General features: G+C 40.9%; 1 long non-coding RNA gene across 1 annotated transcript in view; it reads left to right on the plus strand.

Moving 5' to 3' along the window:
* The window catches only part of LOC115584587 (uncharacterized), a 3,586-nt gene extending 2,748 nt beyond the window's left edge, over positions 1-838 (plus strand). The window contains exon 2 of the long non-coding RNA XR_003984564.1: positions 1-838. This exon is cut by the window's left edge and continues 1,588 nt beyond it. This is a non-coding gene — a long non-coding RNA (uncharacterized LOC115584587).
* Positions 839-5,264: the final 4,426 nt, after the last annotated feature.

The raw sequence follows: 5,264 nt of genomic DNA on the forward strand, positions 1-5,264 counted from the left end.
AACTTTGATGCAGCAGTGTTGTGATTTGTTCCAGGTCATAGACGTTTGGAAGCTTTAGTATTTGTGTGCACTCTTCTGAGGACAGCGACTCCCACATGCGATGCCGTGGGTTTGGGCTGTTAATTGCAGTTGTTAGCTGTTGGGGGTATAAATCACGCTTTCCAAATAGTTGGTGGATTTTTTGTGTTCTTGTGGATTTTGTTTTGTTTCACGAGACAAAAAAATTATAAAGAAGCGCTCTTCAAAATATGCGTTCCATCTTTTTCCAAGCTCATCCCTGACATGAATTGCTATGTCAAAAAAGGGTAGTTAAAATGATTTATTAGGACTAATTCGAACAGTGAATGATGTGAAAATACATAAATCCAGTTCTTTGAATCACTTGTATAAACTGACTCCATACTGAATTAATGGACTGCCATTTTTTTCTTTGACAGATGTAAAACAAACACTCAACTGGTAACAAATTTGGGATCATGCTTTGTATGTATGTATGTATGTATGTATGTATGTATGTATGTATGTATGTATGTAGTTATTAGTTTTTTAAAGAATGATTCTCAAAATAATCCTGCTTTAATGCACTTAATTGTTAATAACCACTTGAGCTTTGACTTCTTTCATTCTACCACAAAGAAAAACTTATGTTTATATATCTTGGTTATTTATACTCTGATATTTTAATGAACTACTATTTAATTCTGACGTCAGTGCATTGTTTGATTGAATCAGTTAAGTAATTAGCAGCGTGTGTATGCTAATTGTTGGTGCCTTGCATTATCTTAACAGGACAACATGGAGGGATGGTTACTTTATAAAAGACACTTGTTGACACCTGTTGGACTTGTTAAGGGAGTTATTGACAAAGGTTTTTTTTTTTGTGAAATTAGCCTCGCTGGCTAGTCCACTTCTCTATTTTCTTCAACGCTTCTTTCATCAGCTTCTTTCTCAAAGGAAGCTTTATTTACAGGCGCTTGCAATAGCAAACTTTATTCACTCTAATATGAGTTTTGAACATGTTTTTGACCCGAGCAAAGTTAAACTCTAATTACTTTGTGAGCATTTTAAAAAAGGTCTGAAATTGGCCGGGCACCGCATTCACTTATACACCATGGTGACTGTTTCATGCTGAATTATTGTTTTGCTTTTTCACTTTAGCCTCTGGTGCTGTTCAACGCTTTCACTGTTTGGCCTTCTATAGGTTGCCACCGGACTAGCCTCAGTCTGTAAAGATGCTCTTAACCCACAGCCATCGTGGCCTTGTGGGAAATGTTGTTTCTCACTTAGCCGACTGTAGGTTAAAGCAAGTAGTTAGGAAATGCTTAATTGCTAAAGTAACTGAAGTGATTTTAGATTGTGGCCTCCCCAGACTTCCTCTTTTCTAGGTAACCAGTGAGATGTTGCATTCACTGGCAGCACGAGCACTGATGTGGAAACAGGAAACGCACTGTAGCACTTTCGAATGAATCAACCGTGTTTCCATATTCCATGGTAGCACAACGAGGTACCGTCACACAGAATATGATATCTGTTTATTGTGCCAACATTACTGTTTGCCAATAATAAAAGATATGGTCAGACTATGTTTGGGTGGTAAACACAGCCTGGAGCCGGAGTGTAAATGCTTTAATCTAGGGGATTTAATGTGAACATAAACTGTAGGCAAAGCATGTAATGAGTTAGATACAATGCTGTTTTAGTGTTTTAGTAAGCCTACGGCAGCATTAGAGTCGGGAAGAACAGGAGGCAAAGGTCATGAAGATAAATACACACAGGCTCTATCGAGTCATTTAGAAGGTTTACAGGGCGCTCTCAGTAAAATCCCTTTCATTTACAAATTAATTTTTAAACTTCCTTATGCACTTCAGCTCTCAATCCATCTTGAAACCCTATAAACAAGCTGTCATGCAAACAATATGATGCATAGCTGACTTATAATAGCTGTTCACGTAAAGTGAGAATGCCTCTCCAGGCTGAATATGAAAGGTCAGCGTCAGGCAAACACAGCTGAATGAAACGTAACGATGCGATCGCTGCACTTTACAATGGGCAACAGTTAGAAATAGATCAAGTGACTGATGGGGTCACAGTACACATTAGGTGTGGACGGGCAGCGCCGCGGCTATATGGCCTCACCCTGGTGATTCAAGCCGCATAAACACAACACCTTCCTCTGACATCATGGCCTAGTTGCAATCTGATATCAGCGATGTGGGTTAATGTCTTAGCTTTCATTCTATTTCCAACTTCTTTCAATCGGATTCATTCAACCGCTGTATTGCTGTTTGAAAGCAATCCAATAATGTTTTTTTTTTTAAAAAAGAAGCAAAATCAAGCTATTCACACATACTGTAAGCACATTTGATTCCTCTGCAGCTGTTTTTATACAAATCATAGATGTTTTCTAATAAATAAAAAAAGGTGTAAATATCCTTTATAACCAAGTCTATAACTTTAAACCTCATACAACTTAACTGAAATAAGTTTGCATTGGTTAGAATAGTTGCAACTACTAAGTTTAGTTTAGATCTGGGCACACAGCCACAATGCTTGACTGAAGTCCAACATGGCAGGAAAGATTAGCAGACAATCAGACGGGTTGTAAACATGTCAACAGTTCAACCTGACTGTCTAAACTACTGCGATGGAGTTTGTTAGCGTCATGGATGTATCGAGGAGAAATGGCATTCCGACGACAGTCGCTCAGCGACGCACAAAGCTAAAAAAAAGTTTGACTTCCTGTTAAGTAATTACAGTATGTGGCTCTTCTGCCCAGCTTCCGGATTGTGGGCTAGAGCATGCACACCAGGCACCCATCGGCCAAGCAGCTATGACTTTGGGTTTAGCTGTCGGCTACCTTAAATGAATAAAATGACTTAGTCCTGCGGCTCTTATAGACTTTCCGATTTTCTATCAGACCTAATGGATCCCAATTCATTTCCTGTGAGACACCCAAAAAATGATCCGCTGTTTCACTGCTGATTCTTTCACAATGTAAGTCTAGGGGGAAAAGTATTTTGGGGCCAGTGATCATCATGTGATCTTTACCGGGAATTTTACCCAAATTGGTCGGTGCAGACTGTTCTTTTTATGTTGACTTGCTCCTTAAATGCATTTTCAAATAAAACAAAGAGCTACACACGTACAGTAGGCATGAAATATGTTAAGACAATCATTTCTTGCTATTGCACTCAAATAAGTAACAGTTAAATATAGTGCTATGGTCCATATACTACAGTGGGACTGTGTGCATGTTCCATTCCTTCTTTTCCCGGAGCGTTAGGGTTTGGATCGCGATCTGGCTCCGGGGATGATGTGAAGTTGATTTGCGGTTCTTTCACTTTTCAGCGAAAATAAAAAGAGAGGCTTGTGTGTTGTTGTCTTTTTTTTCACTCTCCATCTATTCTGGATTTAACCACTCGCCGCCTCCAGAATTCAATCTGTCAGCCAGCGTGAGTAAGTGTGAGAGACTTGACATCCGTCGTCCTGGTGTCCTGCTGGGGTGGCCAAACTGGGCCCGGGTCACTTGTGGTGGGTGTCGGTTTGAAAACAGTGCGTATGTGCCTGACTCACTCTGAAATAGGTTTCCAGCGGTCGGGCGGTGGGGAGTACAAAGAGCTATTATGCCAGTCAGGATGTGTTGATTGTTCAGCCTGCTCTGCCCGCCCGGCGCTGAGCACACTTGCGGGGGAAAATGATGGGGTTGGGATTATTTTTTTTAAGAGTGGAAAATGTGCAAGTAGAATGAAGGAAGAGATAAAAGACAAAGGAAGGCATTTAACGAGCACAGACAGGATCCCTGCTCTTTTCCATCGTGTGTCTGTTTGTGTTTGTTGGACGGCTAATTGTTCGAACTCTGCATTGCTGGTTTTGGAATCTCCTCTGCTATCATCCGGGGTACTAACAAGCTATGAGCTGTTTACAAGAATATCACTGCTGCCCTCAAACCTCAACCTTGTTGTGATTTATGGAAATCTGCGGTCTCACCAGAGATTTAGGCTATTACCAAAGTCTAGCTCCACATAGATTTATGTCTTGGTGAGGGACTCTGGTGCCTTTTAAGTTGTGTAAACTGGAACGCTTTGCCTTTGACAATGGTAATATTCAGCCACTTTGCATTCTTAAAGGAGCTTAGTAAAGTTGGTCTTATTTCCCAGATGTCATTTCATTCCCCTTTATGCCTTTTCTGCCTTAAGAATATGTATTTTCAACAATGTGTCATTTGTTTGAAGGGTCTTGTCCCCCCTCTTTAAGGTTAAGGAGCACTCGTGTGTAGCAAGGGGCCGTGTAAGGTCTCACGCAGACAAAGGAACATTTAAGTGAGCATTGACTTTAAACAGCCGAACGTTTCATCATTTGTTCTTTGTTGCAGGACAAGCTGCCAACTTGCCTGAAAAGTTAGAACGTCATTACCGAACCGCTCTCTGATGTGTCATACGGAGAAACCAAAAGTACATGAGAGGCTAAAGATCTAATTTCCAAAGTTCTCAGGAGAGAGGAGAGCTGATCATACCTGACACCAGAGCTACATCTGGGCCAACCCAAAACAGCGGCCAAAAAGCTGAAGTCAGTGCAGAGCTGCCTTAAGGTGCAGAACCACTAATGGGTAGCAGATGCTGGCTCCAGAGCAGCTCCCACTATTTCAACCTTTTTTTTTTTTTTTTTTAAATCCCACTTGAAATACAATACGAGTAATGATTTTTCACATAAAATGACAGACTTAAATCGTTGCTGCTAAACTGACCTGTATCAACGTTGTCAGCCGTCACAGTTGTTGAGTGCCTGGTTTCAGAAAGACACGCTGCTGCTGATGTTTTGTCACCCTCTGATGCTTTGATCGCAGCACACGCATATTCATCAAGCTCCATTGTGTTTACGTGGCGGCAGAAATCTTAGCGATGGGTATCTCAAAGCGTCGGCCGAAAAAACAGAAACTGTATGAATGGTTACACCCCCATGAGGTTATGTTGTCAAATATGTGCTTCTGTGATGTTAATGGGAACTCGAGAGAGATACCGACGGAGGTTGCACTATGTTTGGAGTCGCGCTCGCAGTGTTTGTACTGTATATTCATTCACGGTCACTGAAGGATGACTCACAACAACTTCTACTGGATGGACTGCTGAATTTTGTTGCAGACTTTTCTGTTCCCTAATTTTGTCATGATTAATTATATTAAAGTAGGTGACCATTTCATTATGCCCAATCGTTAGGTCAAAACTTCAGTGTTTGCCATCAGCCTTACAGTACACTTTACATTAAGT

Source organism: Sparus aurata, chromosome 7 (assembly GCF_900880675.1).
Source record: "Sparus aurata chromosome 7, fSpaAur1.1, whole genome shotgun sequence".
NCBI classification, from domain to species: Eukaryota; Metazoa; Chordata; class Actinopteri; order Spariformes; family Sparidae; genus Sparus; species Sparus aurata.